The following is a 21,256-nucleotide window of genomic DNA, read 5'->3' on the forward strand; positions in this document are numbered from 1 at the left end:
ATATTATGAAACTATACTATTACGATAATCACCAAGGAATAAAAATATAAACAAAATGCATACACGAGCCCATATGTATGTAAAAATAACATACTTAATTGTAATAGAAAATCTAGGTAAATCAAAACACAAGGCCAATCTTAGCAACTTAGCTAGACCCTTTCTCAAAATAAAAATTAAAAGTATCAGGGATATAGCTCAAAGGTGAAGTATTCCACCCTTCAACCTTCAGTAACAAAAAAAAAAATAGGAAATTAAATAAAAAATTTAAATGAAAACTAGCTCGCTCAGGAAGAAGCAAGGTTCCTGTAGACAAGACCACAGCTCCTATCTGGGAAGATGCTGGGACACAGGCACAAACCTGCCAGATAGAATTTGAGTCAGGGGCTGAGGGTCCCTCTCAGGGATAAGGAAGGCTGTGAGGGGCCTCTGCCACTGATATGCTCCCCACCTGGATGGCCAGTGGTACCCCCAGAAGAGGGCTCAGACCTAGACTTGAGAGACTGCCTGGATTATGTCCACCAGCTCCTGTTCCCACCATAGCCAGTACCCGGTTCCAAGAGTCTCTCTCCCACAGCCTCCCTCCCCAGACTCATGATGCCACTGCAAACTCACCATTTCCTGGTGCTCAAAAACCAGGCCTGTTCCCTGGGGATCTTCAGCACCCCCCAGAGCAGAGCAACTGGGGACTACATAAAGTGAGAGTGAATCCTAGTGCCGAATGGCAGTAATGGTGGATGCAGGAGAAAAGAACCCCGCCAGATTGTGGAAGCCTGCTCCCTCCTCGCTGGCTGCACACAGGATTGGACAGTTTTCACTTAGTGCTCCTGATTGGACATGACTTCAGACCATGCCCCCAATCTTAGCACAGGGAACCTTCTTTTTGAGTGACAGGGAATAATGTCCAATCCAGGCATGAATGAGGCCAGAATGACAGGCTCTTTGTTGCACTTTTTTTTCTTTTGAGATCTGGTAATTATACCCTAAAGCCTCCAAACAGTAGGACTTTTGCTTAACCTTGCATGTAAGGTCATTTCAGTTTATGGATTATTTTTGTCTGTATATTATTCATGAATGAAAATAATGTGATGACAATTACTATAAAATTCTATTTAACTTTAATGCTCTCTGGTCCTGTTAGAGGACAGATTGAACATTGAACTGGGAAGCAACCCGTACAGCAACAATGTCCACTGAAAACAACATGTAAGGCACAAGGGTAATTTAAATATTTCTAGTATTCACATTAATAACATAAAAAGAAACAGTTGAAATTCAGCATATACATAATAGTAACTTTATGTCACTAATACACAGCACAGCAGCTACTTATATCAATATTTCCCATGAAGCCCTTAGCCCATTGAGTCCTCTGAAAACATCCAATTGCAAAGATGAAAAAACACAGGCTTCAAGATATCAAATGGCTTCTCAGCAACATGTGTGAAAACTGAGAAGTGCCCAGGACAGAATTTTATGAAATTCCTTCTAACCTTCTCAAAGTCTCTTGCTCCTGATATAGGAACACTTACAGAAATATACTTTCTTCTCCATTTTAAAGAGAGAGGCTGAGGAAGATATCCCAGGAGGTACTTTGACTTGAAAGACTATTTTTAATCCTTTAATGTTGAGGGAAGTCTTCACTAACAGAGCTATGACAACCCAGGTCCTTCAGGACAAATGCTTGGAGACTGCAGAGTGCAAAAAAGCCCAACACAGGGTTCAAAATCTGAGTATGACTCAGGGAAGAAAAAAACCAAAATGACTGATAATCAACTAAAAGATAACTACAACTTCTCACTTGAGAAATTGAGGGAAAATAATGGAACAGTGGAATTTTATTTTCCACATGGAGAAGAGATTAACCAAGAAAAATAACTTTTTAAATGCCAACACCCACAGAATACTGGATGCAGAGAGACAGATACAACCAGAGATTTCTTGTGGCAATGTAACTTCAGCAACCCTTCTGTGATGTGAAGTAATCTGAATACAGCTATTAAAATGTTACAGGTGCATATGCCTTCACTCAATATTTTCTTTCCTTGGAGTCTATCTTCAGCAGGAGACAAGTTTATGTTACCAGCTGAATTGTGTCCTCTCCCCAAATCTCATATATTGATATTCCAAATACCTAGCACCTCAGACAGACTCTATTTAAATATATGGTTCTTAGAGATATGCTTAATGTTAATCCAGTTAATTGGTGTAGAGTCTAATCTAATTAATCTTTCTCCTTATAAAAAGCAGCAATAAGGACACAGAGAAGCACAGAAAAATGCCATGCAAATATAGAGACAGAAGATGGCAATCTGCATGACAAAGAGTGGGCCTCAAAAGAAGTTATTCCAGCAAGTATCTGGATATACAGAATATGAAATTAGTACAAATAAATTTTTGTTTAACCCCATCTATGGCATTGTTATGACAGCCCAATGATACTGACACAGTCCACTAGGACACATATATACTCTCCCTGCAGTATGGTTGACTGAATGTACAATTGACTCTCATAATATTCCACCAGCATTGAAAGGCTGAACTGCTGCTATAAATGGCATTTCTTACTGAAAAATTTGGAAGGCATGTGAAGACACACTCCTCACCTGCTGAGATAAGTGGTGCTATAGAAATTTGTGAGGCTATAGAAATTTGTTTTGTGGTATGGCACAGTCATGAAATCATGTAGACTACTTTTATCTCATCTGTTTGTGTAACCCTCACTCCTCTTTGTGTCAATAATTTCCTGGTGATAAAGTTGTTAGTGTTTAAGTCTTGTAAAATAACTCAAGTTCAGTGTGGATGACTGGTACATGGGTACCTAGCACAAGTAGCAAAAACAAAAACTGTAGCTTGAGAAAAGAAATATTCATGCCCAATAAACATTAAAGAAGATGTGAAAATATTTGCTCTCTTATTTCTACAATCTGGAGATTTCCACCTATTAAGTTGCTAGGGGGAGTAATACAGTCCAGATTTCTTTGAGAAATGGAATGTAGGTCATTCAAGTGGTAAATTCCTGGAACAGGGTTTAGAGGAGTTCCCATATATGGGTATTTGTCCTGGACCTCTTTTGGCCATCTCCAATTTCTGCCTGTGGAGATCCTTTTCCAGACAGCTTCTTTAACCTTAGATCAGAGGTATTATTTTTGGTTGTGTAGTATACTTGCTCATTCCTCAAGGAAACAGAATGAGCAAGTACCTCAAGAATGATCTTCATGGAACTCTGAAAAGAGATTGTTTTACATGTAGGACAATAATCAATGTTGACCATTCTGACTCCACAGGGGACAATCCCATTGAAAATTTTTATACCCAGATTGGGTATATATAAATATATGCAAAGGACTCCATGCAGTGGTGACACTGAGTTACAGAATAAGGTCTATGGATAAATATTTGAGCAGAAAAACTAGCATCCAATACTAAAATATCCACCCTACCAGCCATGTCCAGTGGTACAATCATGAGAATTCTGCCACAATTTTAACATGAAATAACCTACTCCTGAAATTGCAGGTCACCTGCAAATCCTGCCCACCCTGCACTCACAGAAGGGGAAGGTCAAAGGACTTCTCACATGTAATCATAGAAGAGGACTTGCCTGAATTGGACTTCTCTGGGCTGCCCTATTTTACCTGTGGGTGGCTATGGATAAGTGGCCATTATGGTCTGGTGTAAAGACTCAGTCAAAATCTGATTTTTTGTTCCTAGAACCTTGGAAGTTATGGAGAAATCAAGAAAACATCCATCTCTTTTGCCCAATTGCCTTTACCATATGAACTGAATAAGAGACTGCCTCTAGAATATGTGTGCCTGGTTACCAGAGTTCTAAGTTCTTTTGGGCACTAATGCTAAGAAATTGAGATCTTTTTTTTAAATTTTAATTACCTGGGACTCTTGATATAATAAGAACTTTCCAAAGTGTCTTTTGGGGCACTAACTTGGCATATGTTCATCTATGCAAACTTATACAAACAGATGACCTTTCAACCCATTGGGAAGTTGTCAATGCATCATTGCCCACTTTGGTGGAGGCTCACAGCAGATTGGGCAGATGCCCTCTAGAAGACTCAGTTGTGGATGGTAAATATTAAAACTTGATTTTTCTCCAACTGAGTTTAATCTATATCTTGAATCTGCATTCTGACTGAAGGCAGAAAACAGCTGTCGGCACAGAAGAGATAGAGAGCTCAAACTCTTCTAAAACTGAGCTCGCTGGTGGGCCATTTTTTGAAAGAAATACCTGTGGTGGCCACATGATGGCAGGCTTACACAAACCAAGGCCAACCTCATGCTCTTTCAGGTTTCCTACCAGTCACCTGGATCCCAGGCAGTGGGTACTCCCCTGCCTTCTAACAAAAACCAGAAGCCCTGACCAGATGAACATCCTTCTTTCAGCTGGAAACTGCATTTTAACAGGGAAAAAAAATAAAACAAACTCTTCATCCTTGCTTTCTTGTCTTGATGCATAGAGATAATCTGTTTCAAAAGAGAGGTTTATTTGCTCCCCAAATTTCAGTGGTGCAAAAAAGTCACATAATAAAGAGAAAAGTTATTTTTAAGAGGGACTCAGGGATCTCTCTCTTTTAGGAAAAAATATTTGGCTTTCATTGTGAGTCTGGGAAAGTTGATTCTAGATTTTCCTCATTTTGTATATAACTCCATAGACTTGCCAATAAATAAATAAAGCCTCTCACTAATTCACTAAAAGGTACACTACTTCTCTTTGCCCTAGTTCAATGTGAGAGGTTTTGAGACTCCCTGCTCCCTGGGATCTCTTCACCTATGGAAGAATGTAACTGGGGGTGGGGTCCTTTCTCCTCCTCTGTACAGCACCCTGAACCTCTACCTTTCTCTCATCTTCTAATACTGTTGGCAACCTCCACCAGGGGAGGGGTTCAGAAAATAATGGAATGTACTTAAAGACATTTAATCAACAAGCTATGATGCATCACTTTTGTCCCATGTTCCTTTTTTACTTTTAATTCTCAGTAACAGCATCAAATGTATTTGGGGGACCACTTTTTCTCCATTTATAAAATGGGAACAATGTTTCTCTTGAAGGATGGACTGGGAAGCTTAAGGAACACCCAAGATTCCAAGGACATCCAGTCTTGCCCATAATGATGAGAAAAATAAAAGTGAGATGAGAAGAGGGATGGGAGCAGGGGACAGGACAGAAAATGCAATGAGTTGAGGCCAGGAGTCTTACCTTCCTCCATCATGTGCAGGCTAACTGGAGCCAGGTCTGGTAAACAGGTCTTGATTAGAGGAGTGGGTATTTTCCTATCTAAGGCCATTTTGCCATTTCCCTAAAGGCCATTTTCATAGCTAAATCAAGCTTAGACTGGTACCAAATGTGCCCAAGATCCTCCTAGACATGGCATGCCATGTGCCTCTGGTACTCACAACCTCAGTTTAGTACACTCTTGGCTTATCAAATTTTAATTAAGTCAGCCATTCCTTCTTGACACATTGGACCAGGTACTGTGCTGAACGGTGACAGAGAATCTCTGGCATGACAGATATGTTGCAAACTCTCATAGGATTTTCTTCTTGGAGCAAGTAGCAGCTCCAAGAAGAAACAAAAACATTAAAGGTTCAAGGGATTTTTTCTCCTTCTAGTATTAATAAGCAGCATGTCAACATATGATCTTTAACTGTGCCAATGAAGGGACTTCCTTGTGGGTTTCTGCTAGGGGGCCAGGCAGTAGGAATAGAGACAAAGAGAATTGTCACAGTGGTTGATGGCATGGACTGGCAACCTTGAGTTCCCTTACAATGCTTCAGGAACACTGAGATAGAAAGTGTTCATATGTGAATAGTCACCCTGCATTATAAATTTTCTGAGGTGAGGATCAAGGCTTGATGCCCATGCAACATTGACACACTCAGTCCTATATGAATGTCAACTTCAAGACTGAATATTTAGGTTAAAAAATAGCCTAAAGATGATTTGGATTCTGCAAAATTCTGTGTGATCTTTCTTGGCATGGAAACTCCCATGAGGCAGGATAGGCTAGGATGAGTTCCTGGTCAGAAGTCCAAGTGACAACTGTGTAGGGCATGCAGAGTCTTGTAGGGTGTCCCAGGTGGCTCTGAGACTCTGAATTGGGACAAGGACTGTAATGGGGTTATATCCTTCTATATTTCTACACACTGCTTCAGAAGTTCATTAGCACCACAAGAGTTTTATATACTTCAAGACCTAGAAGTATAGCATCAGATAGCACAGTAGTAATCTCATCATAAATGCAATTTATTTTTTTATACTTGAGCTTCATTTTAATGACAATTAATGGTTTTTAAATATTTTAGGTGTATCTATTTTATTTGTTTATTTTTATGCAGTGCTGAGGATCAACCCCAGTGTTTCAAATGTGCCATGCAAGTGTTCCACCACTGAATTACAGTCCCATTCATGTTTTTAAAACATCATTCTTAAGACTGAATAAGAGCTTTTAGAGCAGCTGTACTCTGGTTCACCCAGGCAGATTACCCTTTTTGAATATTTAGTTTCCTCCTATTTCTTAGTTATTATAAAAATAATCTATAAAATAGAAAGTTCCTACCCCAAACAGTAAAACCAAAGAATGAGGGTAGAGGAAGAATTTTTGGTTGAGGGATGGTTTCTTTTCTCTCCCATTATTTCCCAAGATGAGCAGCCTTCTTTGGAATTCTGTTCCCTTGGCACAAGCTCTGCCCTTGAGTTGTTTAGACCTATATCCCCTTTGCCTCTTTGTGTTTTGCACACCTTCTCAGCTCTCCTTTTGGTATAGTTGTGCTGAATCTGAATAGTTGGGAAGAAGTGTCTTCTCCTGGTCATACCCCACCAGCACTGTGAGAGGAGATAAACGTGTCCAGACTTTTCAGCTGTAGAAAAGTTCAGAGTGCAAGGAAGATTTCAGGTATGCCTGGAAAACAAGTATGCATGTGGCAGAGGTTTTGGTGTGTTTTGGTGTGACCAAGTAGCTGTAATTCTCCTGTAGTCTGAAGACTCTGCCTCAGATGTGGATGATTTTGAATCATGCACATATGACCAGTATTTGACTTAGTAATTCTATGGGATTTTGAAGTTAATTTTTATTTGAGGCAAGTGGTACTCATTTTGATTGACAATTGTCATAAACATTTGGAGTTTTAAATACAGTTTTGTAAGTATAACAGACAAATTGACTTAGGAAAATAAGTAAACAAAAAATAATAGAAGTGGCAAAATTGCAAAGGTAACATGAAAATAAATATATGGTGAAAGCATTAAAAGACATGAGCAGAAAGGAAAACTCCCAAACCCAGCAACAAACTGACCAATGCAGGGCCTCTGTGAGTTGCTGTCAGGGAGTCTTCATGCTTCCTGCTTTCCCTTTCTTGCTCTGGTCTATGATAATTTCTTCCTGTGGAAGTCTAGCAGTGAGCTGGGAGGCCAAGACTGATTCAAAACATCCCTTTGGAGACTAGATTTAACTTCATATTCTGGCTCTACAACTTTCAAGACCAGTGGTTTTGCAGAGGGCCCTCATTTCCTCATCTATAAAGTGGGAATGTCCTGGTACCTGGACTCTTGGACAGTGACATGAGCTGACATGAACAATTGTTTCCCAACTCTATAGTGTAGACTGCTGTTCCTCTGCAGATCAGAGGGGAGTCTGCTCAAAGGGTGTATCTCTTTTCTCTTCTCCATAATCAGCTCCTGATTTTCTTGAAATCCCCCTCTGCATGGGGCAGGTGATCAGGCCTAAAAAGTCAGCATGGAAATCCCCTGAACATAGAGGCACTGAATCTGCAAAGTTGGTTTGAGGCAGATTGTTTCAGAGGTCCAAAAATGACTGGTTGTAACTGAGCATGAAAAACTTACTGCCATCTTTTGGCTACAGGGGAGAAAAAAAAAAAAAGAATGGGAACTAGGAAATGAGAAGACAGTGGATAACTGAAAGCAGCTGTGCCTGCAATCAGAACTTCACCCAGGGTTTTTACTTGCAACAGAAAAGCACTCCCTTTGGTGATGTTAGTTTGAGTTGCTTTTCTGTCACTTGATACCTAGATTATTGACCTACCTACTGGTTTTCTCAATTCCTTTTTTTTTTTTTTTTTTTTGCAAAGCTGGGGATTGAACACAGGGCCTTTTACTTGTGAGGCAAGCACTCTACCAACTGAGCTGTATCTCCATCCCTCAATTCCCTTTCTTTCATAGTAATGGAGGGACAAGACAATGGTAACAAGGAACAACAGAAGATTAATCTCAAGAAAATCAAATGACTCAATTAATAAATGGGCAAGTAAACTAAACAAATACTTCAAAAACAAAAGAAATACAAATAGACAATAAATATACCCCCAAAAATGTTCAACATCATTACTAATTGGGAAAAGGTCTATCAAAACTAAACTGAAATTTCACTTCCCACAATCAGAATGACAATCATCAAGAATACAAATAATAATAAATTCTGGATATGATGTGGAGAAAAATGAATGACTTTTGTTAGTGGAACTGTAAATTAGTACAACCATTATGGAAATAAATATGGAGGCTCCTCAAAAGACTAGGCATGGAATCACCATATGACCAAGCTATACCACTTCTCTTCATTTATCCTGAAGAATTAAAATCATTATACTACAGTGGTACCTATATACCCATGTTATAGCTGCACAATTCACAATAGCCAAACTACAGAAACATTCTAGGCATCCATCAATGGATGAAAAGCTAAAGAAAATGTAGTATATATACAAAACAGAATTTAATTCAGACATAAAGAAAAAGTAAAATTATGTCTTTGCAGGAAATATGGATAAAACTAGAGACCATCATGTTAAATGAAAGCAATCAAAATCAGAGGATTAAGGGTCATATGTCATATGAGAGGATAAAGTTAGAGAAGATAAAGGAAAATAAAGCTGGAGATGAATCTCCTAAAAATCCATGGGAAGATCAGCAGAAGAAAGGGACCAATGGGTGGCTGTTGGGGAGAGAGGAAGCAAGTGCTGAGGAGTGATATTGACCAAATTATATGTTTATATTGTGTGCATGTACAAATATGTAACATCAAATCTCAGCATTTTGTACAACTATAATGCACTAATAAAAATGTGGAGAATAAAAGATTAAGTCTATCTGAACATGGTGGCACGTGCTGTAATCCCTGTTATTAGGAGGCTGAGGCAGGAGGATTGTGAATTCAAAGCCAGCCTCAGCAAAAATGATGTTCTCAAAAAAAAAAAAAGTGATATTCTCAGCAACTCAGTGAGACCCTGTCTCTAATTAAAATACAAAAAAAAAATAAATAGACTGGAGATATGGCTTAGTGGTCGAGTGCACCTGTGTTCAATTCCTGCTACCCTCCCCCCCAAAAAAAAGATTAAGTCCATAGAATCCTTGAAAATGACTTAATTCTCCCCATCTGTTAGACCATGACTTTGAAAGTCCTAGAGAGTTATTTCTGCCTTCATTGTCCTCTCCCTATGAAAACAAAGTTAAAAGTTACATTTTGCTACTGGACTGTGTCAGGGACCAAGAAGAAGTTCTCATTCTGAGAACATTCTGACCTTTACAATAAGCAGCAACCCAGGGAACATTTTGCAGTTGCCTTGCCCTGCACAAACACCCTGCAACTGGCAACTGACAGATTCACAAGGCACGCCCCTCCCCCTCCTGGCTGATAGTTCTGACAATATGGCACCTATGGTGCCATCCCTGCTTCTCTTCCGGGATTTCACCTTCCCGCTGGCGTGAACTTGCACCCAATCAGGAGCCCAATAGAAGAACACAGCCAACCAGCCTGCGTCTCATCATACCCCTCATTTCCTCAGCATAAATACCCATGTGAACAATAAAAATTTGCAGCTTGATCAGAACTCCTGTCTTGCTGTCACTCCCTGTGTCTCTTGTCCCTTCATTCCTTCTCTCGTAGGTTCGCGGCCCTCCATCGATGTCTCGCGGGTCGGGACAGGACTGGAGTGAATTAAATATAATCCAGGACAGATTGTACTATTCATTTTTCTTTGTGTTTAAAAATAAAACAATTCCACTTTAGGTTGGCACTGTGTTTTTTTTCTAATCGCTAAGTCAACTCTGAAAGTTCTTGCTTTTTTTCTGTATTATACATACATATTTGTCGGTAGTCATACATTAATGAAAATGCTAGTACAGACAAATCATTTTTTACTAGATCTACAACACATATTAAGAACCACATCAACTGAGGCACTTTTTTTAGTTAATAGAACTGGTATAGCCATGTTGTGGATTCCAGTTCCTAGGGTGTCAGAGCACGGTTCACTTCTGATTGAATAAAAGTACTTGCAGTTTGATTAGGCTAAACAGGATGGGACAGAAGGTTAGAGAACTGCTCACTTTTGATTGGATAAATGCACAGTGGTCTTATTGGATTAAGCTTCTACCAGAGCCTCATGCACTGGAGACTGCTGACTGAAAATGATACTCTCATTTCATTCCTGCTTGTACTACATGGAGACTTCTCATTTGTGTTGGTAAATCTCTAGAATAAAATTCCTCACATGCAAATGTTTAAGTAAAAGTGGTGGAAATGGAAATTTGTCTATCTTGTGGAGACATCTAAAACCTGGGCTGTGGATGATGACCATTCTGGCCTCATTGACAATTTGAATGCTGCAGTGAGGACAAAGTGTCTTTGCTGCTCAGAAACCAGGTCCAACTTTTTCCCCAGTGGACCCACCCTCTAGAGCATAAGGAAGAGAAAGACAGTCTTGGTGTTCAGTTTCATCTTACACTTTCTCCCTTTTACTTTTCCTGAAAGAGCTGGAGACTGAGGTTCCAGAAATCTTGAGAGTGTAACTGGAGCAAAATCAGTGCAGAACATGAGAACTTTTCAAATGTCTAGTGATAAAGGGTTGGTGCCTTCTAGGAAACTGAGGCAGAGCAAAGACCCTCCCCCTTCAAATCCATATTTTTGTATTCAAGTAAGAAATATCTCAGACATATTACTCAGACTAACAAGTATGAGTTTATTGAAGGAATAGGACAAGAAAAAGGGGACACTCTCAAGGGAGAGAGTGAGTCCTCCCAGAGAGGAGAGTGTCTCCTCTGCACCCTACATTTATTAGTGTCCCAGAGACATTTTCAGAGAGTCCCACCCAGGTCCCCCTCTTAACTTTTGACTGACAGCTGGATGATTTCATACTGTCAAGTCCCCAATGCCATAACAACTCTAAGTCAATTTGACCCATGCTGACCAGTTCTCATTGAATTCTTTACTATAAATTCTTAGAGATTTTATAATTAGGAGGAATTGTCTTTATCTCCCTGAGTTTCAAGATCTGGTCTGTGGAAAGGGTCACAAAAGTTTTCCTCTTTAGGGTAACTTGGGTTCTTTTTATTGATATTATTTCAGGCCTTTTTATTTTCTCCTGCTGATAGCATGTATTTTGCTGACAAATGGGACATAGACTGTCCACTGAGACCAGGCAGAGATGTGGCTAATCTGCTTCTTGGAACATGTGGAGGTCCACACTGTGAACCCACTTTATAGAATTATACCCTTAACCTCATGTTCACATCACACACATCCTTCTGTCGCCTATCATTTAGAAAGATGCAATTCAGTTGAAGTCATATTATGGTTGAGCATGGGCTGTATTTACATAAACCCCACATTTACAGGCCAACATCAGTTTCACCAGAGAACTTGATAGTAATGCATATTCTCAAACCAAACCCCAAATCTACAGTTTCAGACTCAGGGTGTCTTGGGAATTCTAATTTTCACAATCCCTGCAGGTGCACACTTGGGAATGACCACCTATGTCCTGTTTTGGTCTCTTCTCCAAGAATACAATCTTTATCAAACTTTGAAAAAAAGTCTTTTTGTGATGGCCTCACTGACTGACATTCCAGACAGACAGGTATCCAGAATTGGCCAGTGACAATCCGGGTAGAAAGACCCTGAGATCTGAGGGATTGGGCACCCAGTTCCCTTTTGCCCAGGAATTCAGAGAATTCTGTGGCAGTGTCCACTTTGAGAAGCTCAACTTTGGGACCACGTTTTATCTTCTAGGGAAGATCTTGGTTCATGGAGAGTGGATCCCCATCATTGTTCCCTGTGACCACTAGATGGCAGGGATACACTTTTCTACCAGCACAGAGGGGCTCTTCAAAGCCAGTCTCCTGGCTTCTCTGGGTTGCATCAGAAATGCTAAAGTGCCATTGTGCTGAGGTCAATTTTACTGTGGTGTCAAGGAAGTATATGTAGCCACGGCATTGACTAGAGGGAGCAATGGCCATGGTACTGTAGAAGAAAAATATTTTAGAATTGTACAAGTCCCCATTCTCTTGCAGAACAAGATGACCATTTTTTCACAGCCTGGAGTTCTGGGGGTTGTCAGAGATCTGGTCACTGGCCTTAATGCCCTTAAGACAAGGGCTCATAACATAGCAACAGGGTATTTTCTTTTCATTGAAGGTCTAACCTGATTGTAAAGATACCCATAAAAGAAAAAGACCTTTCTTTTTTGGACTTTGAAGTGTTCAGTGGGAATGTAAGTGAGGAAGCAGGAGGAAAAATAGTATTTAAAACTTGAATTTATGTCAGGTTCTATTCCTGACTATAGAGAGTTTTGTCTGTTTCTGAGCCTCTTCTGTGACCCAAGTTTGCAGCCATGACAGAAGAGTGTGAGCAACAGGAATAATGTTTGCACAGTTTCTGTTTTTCAAGTGTAGAAACCTTCCTCCCATTGCACTTCTGGCAGCCCAATCTGTTCTCCAACATTAAGATAATGAGTACCTAAAATAGAAAATGGGAAACACAGAATTGGGTGCACCCCTCATTACCTAGGTGCAGGCCATGAATGTAATTGCCCTGGCCCTTTCAAGAAACTTTGCAGGTTTGGCATTTTTGCAAGTTTAACTTGGGTTTGCTTTAATCTGGTATGGTAAGACTCAGAAACAGATTTGATAGGCACAGACCTCTACAGTTGACTAAAATAGTTGTGCAGGGTCATGTGGAAGGCACCAGGATTGGTCAGGAGACAGAGGGTATGGAAGGTAGGGGAGAACATGAGAATGAGACTTTATTGTATTTGTGCAGAAAGAAAAGTTGAAGCAGCATAAAAAGTATTAGGATTGCATTGTTTCAATAATTTCAGTAGGCTCTAGGGGCAAGGGCCCTTCCTGATTCTCTGGTACCTGGACTTGGTGTGATTAGGGCAGACAGATAGTGGTCTAGGAGGGTAGGAGTCCAAAAGGGAGGGTATTGGTGGTGTGGGAACTTGATTTGTTAGTTTGGGTAAAGTGAACATACTGGGGAGATAGCTGACTATTCTAGGAATTGCTATCCCCCAGACAGCATGCTGTGGGTACTGTGGTACATGCCAGTAATCCAAGTGACTGAATGAATTAAAGCAGGAGGATTGCAAATTTAAAGACAGCCTGGGGGATTTAATGAGATCCTGTCTTGAAATATAATTTGAAATGGGCTAGAGATCTGCTTCAATAGTAGATAAGTTGGAGAAAGTTCCTGGGTTCAATTCCAATACTCACCCTCAAACACACACACACACACACACACACACACGCACACACATGCAGCATAGAAGAGCATGTCCTTAAGGTTCAGCAAAGCCCCAATGTCAAAGAAACAGACTACCAACAGTAAAGTCATGGTTAATGTAACCAAAATCCATTCCAAGAAATGAAGAAAAGTATAATCCTGCAGATGTTCCTAGCAAGTCTGCCCTCTGGTCCATCCAGGTCAGGACCTGTGTTTATCATCTTCTAGGTTACACACTTCATGGACACTAAGCAGACTTCTGAGTGACTGCACAGCGGAACTCCTTGTTTTAATGGAGAATCTTCAGGTAAGACAAAAATTTTGGCCAGCAGAGCAGACAGTGCAGATGTCCCTCAACAGACTGTCATTTTGTCCTCAAACACTAATGAGCAGACATCTGCCTGGAGCAGACTCAGCAAGCCTGGAACAAAAGAAGACTTCTCAGATAGAGAAGTGGGCAGTGGGCTGTCTTTGCATGACATTGTGTCTCACTGGAGCTTATATTCTGAAAACAACATGGAAGAGGAAGTGAAGCACTGCACAGACCACTCTGCAATGCATGGTATCAGAAGTCAACAGGGTTTCCTTGCAGTTGACTTAAGACCTTCCCAGTTTCAGCATGGGGCAGTGGATGTTAATGTCCTGCATGTTAGTTTGTTTGTGTGTGTGTATTTGTGTGTGCATTCATGCCCTGTGCATGCAGCTCAAGTTCTTAATGACTCATTGTGCATGCTTGGGATATAGAAGGAGAAAATACTATTTTCTCAATTGGGAATTACTACCTAGGAGGATTCTTACCTGACATTCAAGGAGAGGCATCTGGTTCAACATCAACAATGGGGCTCTGACTGGAAAATTTTTGGAAGGATGAAAAAACTTTCTGACAGAGAGACTGTAGCACAAGAATCAGGCCCAAATTAGTAATCAGATCCCTGCTTCCAAGTTTGAAGTTTCTCCTGAGAATAGGCTGTGTGTCTCTCTCTCCCCCTTTTGTTTCTTGTCTCCCTTCTTTACCTACTAGGAGATAATCTGTGTTTGAAGCACTGGGGACAAAATATGAACCAGAAAAGGCCAAGTTCCTTCCTGTATAGCATTTATGATCTAGACCAGGATTCTTAAACCTCAGCAGGATTTAGATGCTTCTTTGTGATGAAGGACTTCCCTGTGCATGATGATGTGCTTAGTAGTAACTCTGATCTTTACCTACTAGATTTCCTAATACTGGAACCTGAAAATTGGACAATCAAAATATCTTTTGCCAGGACCAATGTCCCCTGGGTTTGAAAATTGCCCTGGCTGATAACTGCTGACCAGTGTGGCAAACAACTAAATCCACATCTGCAGTAGTTTTCACAGATATGTCTGTGCCTACTTGGGATCTTCTCAGGGGTCTGGTACTGCTCACAAAGTTCAAGGTAATGGGACTTACAGTGGGAGTTAGTATATGCCCATTGTGAGACAAGGATTGTTGAGAGGCTATCAAATAAAATCCCACTCAGGAGAGGTTCTGTATTAATATCATTGTGGGGTTATCATGGAGACATTTTTGTGACATCAAAAATGAGTAAAAGTTAGTTGGAGGTGTTTGTGAATAAATAAAAGATTAAACGACCTTCCCCATTATTCCCTTTCAGTCATTCCTTCTGAAATAACTGCAGGGTAGGTGAGTGGTAGCAGAGTTGCATCCAGAAGTTTTTCTACTTCTCAAATAAAACTCCAACTCCCTTTTGGTCTCTGTACACCCTTAAAGAGGAAGCAAAGACTTCAAATGTCTTTCTTTGTGCCTGATACAGAGTTCATATGTTGGCATTTACCAAATGTTTGACCTTATCTGAAACTTGTTGAAGATATATGTGTCTGTTTCCTGTGACATTCAATAGAACGATTCCATCTAACTTTAGAATCCAGTACAAAAGTTACTGTCAACAACCTCTGAAATCATGAGTCTCATATAAACTTTTCCTCCTCAATTGTTTATTTCCAGATCTTTTGAATTCAGTGGTAAAAAGGCTGATGAAAACACCTTCAAAAAAGGGGTCCTCAGTCCATTTTATGTAGGTTTCAGAGAACAGTATTATGCACTAATTCTGGAAGCTTTGTTCACTAACCTCCCTAAAGATCTTTAGTTGAGAAATGAGGTTCTATCCTGAGTTCCCAGTATGGCAAGTAGAGTCAAAGGGTGTCGGTGTTGCTAATAACTCACAGTCATGCCTGGCAGTGTAAAATGCCTGTAGAAAATCTACTTCTTTGTGTATTTTAAACTCAATTCTAAGTTGCATAAAGAAGCATTTTTCACTCCTGTGAAAGAATTCACATTTATTTTTAGTGGTTCCTTTCTATTCTGACACAGACAATATTGCTCAATTATACCTATTCATCAGGATTCACAAGGGACTGGTCCCAGGATCCCTTGTGGATACCAAAGATCAAGTTCCTTTTATAAAAGAGAAGAATATTTACATAATACCTAGGTAAATCATTTCATATACCTTCAATCATATGTAGATGATTTATAATACCTATTATGATGTAAATGTTAAATTAGTGCTTGTTTTACTGTATTGTTTAGGGAATAGTGATAGGAAAATTAAGTCTACATATATTCAGCACACATAATTTTTTCACTAAATAGATTCTCTCTGTGGTTGGTCAAAGTTGTGGATGCAGGACCCATGGGTATAGATAATGAACTATAATGTGATTGTACTTGAACATAAAAAGAGAAGTAAGGAATTCTGAGATACTTACACTTTGCTAAGTGCAAAGCAAAACTCTCTTCTACCATGACCTCTCTTCTACTTGGAGCCATTAAAATGTGGGGATTGGGGCTGGGCATATAGCTCAGTTGGTAGAGTGCTTGCCTTGCAAGCACAAGGCCCTGGGTTCAATTCCCTGCACTGTGGGGGGTGGAACTTATGGATTGACTTTCTTGTCTTCCAGTTATTTTATGGTCACTGTTGCCCAAGGCTGTTTTGCATAGAGCTTCCTGGATGTCTCTGTCTTGTGGTGTGTGCTGCCCTTTAGTGTTAGTTGCCAAATGTTTCCCTTTCCTCTCATTCTGGTCACATAGTTCATTGTACTTCTGAGCCTGTTATGCCAAGTAAAAAGGTCAGGCCAGTGATTGTGCAAAGAGCATCTGACCTACACATTAAAAATTTCACTGCCAATATTAACCCCTTTCCTGAAGACTCTGGGAAGACCTCAGGAGGAAGAGGTGAGCCTTTCTTGTTTCACAGGACATCTGATATTTTTGTATCTGCAGCTGCCTTTGCCTGCACCACAGCAGTGATTTCTGACTGCAATTCCTATGTGCCAGCACCTCACACCCTATTCCTTATCAACACTCCTACATCACAATCTTGTGACTGTGATTCTAACCCAACAATCATGCACCAAATCTGGCCTGGGGTAACCCACCAACCTCACCACCTATGACTGAACATACTGCTTCTGCTACAAGGCTGCTCCTTGGAACCATAAGCTCTCCACAAGTGATCTTCAGTTTGATGAGAGGCAACACGTTGTTATTGTGAATTAAGTCAGTTAACTTTGGGTTGTTTGGTAATGCAGGAAAATCTAACTGAAACACCACAATTTTAATTCATTGCTTTTCAGAACTATTTTCAATGTCTTAGTACTGTTTTAGATTTCCATGAAATTGGGCCCATTTCTGTATGTTCAAATATGACTTGACTTAGCTCCAAAAATTTTTAAAGTGGGAAGTATTGACATCTTTATGGCAAATAATGCTATTTAATATAGGGAATATACCACCCTTTATTTAACTTGTTTTTTCTGTTTTAATAATTTCCTCACATACTTTTCATTATGTTTGGTTGTTTTATAACATAAGCTTTTTAACTTCATAAACTTTATAACTAATTTTTTTTGTTTTTATTATGCACTTTTTCTCCAACTGCACTTAGTTTATTGGTTTTTTCCTGCATTTTAATGCGATTTTTTTCATTCTTTCATATTTGATGTAAGTTTTAAAGAATCATTGTATTACTGCATTATAGATTCTAAGAGGTCATCATTTTAACAAATTCTGCATTTTTAGTTTGTATTCTTATTTTGACCCAATAGTTATTTAATCATTAAAAACATTTCCAATTGGAAGGGATGTTTTGGATTTTAAATGAATTTCAAATTTTACTACACAGTGAATACAGAATATCTCTATGAATGCTATCTTATGGAAATTATTGAAGTGTCATTTGTGCATTACTATGTGGCCAATTTTTATAAGTGTTCTATGTGTGCATGAAGAGATTGTCTCCATTATTTGAGTATAAATTTTGGTGTCATGGCTAATAGAAATTGAGGACTTCCATATAATTTTTTTAACTTAGAGTGGTGTGGTAACATGCTACTAACATGTTAGTATTACTTCTTACATTTCATGTAACTTCTGCTTTTGGAAGGTTGCTGCTGAATTATTTGGCACACAAATACCAAAATATTATTTCTTTATTGGGAATTATAAATTTTATATTTATGCTACTTTATCTCACATTTAATCTATTTGTTCACATAAAATAACAGAGCAGTTATAATACAGGTTACTTACAGTAGTATCTTGTTCATGAAATAAGTTTTTATAAAGCATTATTACACTTTTTAAACAGGTAAAATGTTGCTGGGTACAGTTAAAAATGATTACATTAAGAATTTAACAAGGCCTAGAAGAACATCTGTTCCTTAAATGAAAATGTGAAAGTATCTGATTTTGTTCCTAACCTTTAAATATTTAGGCTAATTTCTCATACACTTGTCTAAGGGTTGTCTTTCTATCAGGTAAGTGGAGATTCTCATGAAGACCACATTTTTAATTTTGGGTACTGAAATGCTTTCCTCAAAATAAAAATTCTACCTATCCTACCTTGTGTGTGTGTGTGTGTGTGTGTGTGTGTGTGTGTGTGTGTAATAAGTTGTACTTAAATATTTTCAGCAACCATATCAGGTCTGCTTAAATTTTTGCCTCTTGTCAAAACAATACAGTAAGCATTCTGCTTTTTGTTTTGTTTTGTTTTTCCTTGTTTTCCTGTGTGTTTGTCAATTTTTTCTCTTTTTAGGTTGGTTGTCATGTGTGTAAAATTAAAGAGCAGAAAGCTAAAAGCAGAGTCAGATGGGAGGCAGTACAACATATACTATGCCCCATTTCAAGGTTGAGGGTGGATAAGGATTACCCCTTAGATCCAGCTGAATTGAGCCCCAGGCACACATGCAAATTTAAATTAGTTGTACTCTTTCATAAAAGATGAGCCCTGTGGCTAGGTGTGGTGGCACATGCTTGTAATCCCAGAATCTCAGGAGCCTAAGGCAGGAGGATAGTGAGTTAAAGGCCAGCCACAGTAAAAGTGAAGTTCTGAGCAACTCAGTTAGATCCTGTGTGTAAATAAAATACAAAATAGGACTGGGGATGTGACTCAGTCATTTTCCATTGTATAATAAGCCTCAGTGATAGAAGAAAAAGGGCTTTGCTGAACCTTGAGGACATGCTCTCCTATGCTGTGTGTGTTTGTGTGTATGTGTGTGTGTGTTTGGGGGTAAGTATTGGAATTGAACCCAGGAGCATTCTCCTATTTATCTAAAACTAAAGCAGATCTCTAGCAAGGGCTACATTTGAAGCACAAAGTGGATCACAATTACAGAAACATATCTAAAAGAAGGATTGATTCTTATTAAGCTATTTATACAGTGTATTACAGAAATAGTTTTGTCTACACAATTTTTTTTATCTAAGGATTAACTGGATCCTATTGCTTAGTTACCAATAATGTTTTTAAGATTTTGATTTAATTTAATACAATTTGATCTAGCTATTTTTATTGAGATTTTATTGCATTAGGAATAAGTTTGGCTTTTATTTTACAGAATATTTTAAGAACATTTCAAATTATTATGCAAATTTTACAGCAGTTTGTGTAATAAATGAATTACAGTTTGATTTATATTTCAAATAAATTTATCAATAAATAAATCTGCAAGACTACTTTTCAATAGGATAAAAATTTTTCCCCCAAGTCTTGTCTCTCTATAATCATTTTTTGTTATTTTTATAAACCAGACAAGTATTGTGCACCTATACTCAGAACAGTGTTGTACATTTATGTAGGTTTTTTTTGTTTTGTTTTCTTTTTTAGTTGTAGATGGACATAATACCTTTATTTTCTTTATATATTTGTGTATGGTACTGAGGCTTGAATCCAGTGTCCTGCACATGCCAGGCAAGCTCTCTACCACTGAGCCACAACCCCAACCCTGTAGTTTTTTTTTGTGTGTGTGTGGTGCTGGGGATTTGAACCCAGTGGACTTGTGTTTGTGAGGCAAGCACTCTACCAACTGAGCTATATCCCCAGTCCTAGGTTTTTAAATATATTTTACCTCTTATATATATTTGCAAATACTGCCCTTTAGTTTTAAAATATAAAGTTACATAAATCTTCTCTCTTTTCTAAATGACAAGTTGAATACATGAACCAGGGTTTTATGTATATTTTCTGAATTTTGATTTTTACCTAATTATGTATGTAAGAAAATCCAAAATATATCAGCTAATGAGGGTCTATTCTTCTACCGCATCATTAAAAAGTATGTAACATCTAGACAAAGCACTTTGTTTTGTTTTTTATATGAACTCAATTTTAAAAAAAGAAACAAAGAGAGCAACATTTTTGTTTCAGAAAAATGAATGTGACCTGGCCCTTGCATTTGGGAGAAAGTCTTTCTCCTCTCTACCATTGGCATCTTCACCAGGGGTTTTCCAGAGAGACTAGGACTCAGAGGAATTTTCAGTTATTGGTGGTGTTGCTCATGATTTACTCAGAGAGCTCTATTTACATGACAACAAAATCGTGTGTTTGACTGTGGTAGGTAAAAGGCATACTAAATAAGATTACTTAAGCTACATTATTAAATTTATTACTTATTAAAATTATTTATATTAATTGTGGTGCACTTGCCTATCATGTATTAAAACCTGAGTTCAATCTCCAGCATTGCCCCAAAATGAGTGTTTTTGTCTTACCTTTTTAAAAAACAAATCTTTCTGTAGTAATGACTTTATTATTTTGTGTAATTTGAGAAGGAAATTGAGTGCTAACTTTTATAAAATATGATTTTTTAAAATAAGGTTAGAGGGCTGGAATTGTTGCTCAGTGAGGAAGCACCTGCCTCACATGTATGTGGCACTGGTTTCAATCCTCAGCATCACAACATATAAATAAATAAAAAATAAAGTTATTGTGTCCATCTGCAATTTTTTTTTTCAGTCCTGAGGATCCAACCCAGGGCCTTGTGCTTGCAAGGCAAGCAAGCACTCTACCGACTGAGCTATCTCTCCAGCCCTCCATCAGCAATTTTAAAAATTAAAATTAAAAAAATTGTAGAAACCTGAAAGAGTTAAATCTGTATGTGGTTAAGAGACTGGTCTCATAGGCCTTGTTCTGAAGCAGAGTAATGATATGGAAAATAGGGGTTTTGTTTTCTTTGTTTGGGGGTGCTAAGTACTAAACTCAGGGCCTTTTATGTGAGAAGCAAGCGCTCTACCAACTGAGCTATATCCCCAGTCCTACAGTATGAGATTTTTACTCATGTTTTAAAATTTTTATTAAGTGTCTTTGAACACTTAAAGCATTTGGGGAAAAATGTTTTTATTTTAAAGCAGGAAGAACATCACCTACAATGCACAAAGTACTTATAATCAAGTATTTTTTTTACTT

The sequence above is a fragment of the Sciurus carolinensis genome, unplaced genomic scaffold (genome assembly GCF_902686445.1).
Source record: "Sciurus carolinensis unplaced genomic scaffold, mSciCar1.2, whole genome shotgun sequence".
Taxonomy (NCBI): Eukaryota; Metazoa; Chordata; class Mammalia; order Rodentia; family Sciuridae; genus Sciurus; species Sciurus carolinensis.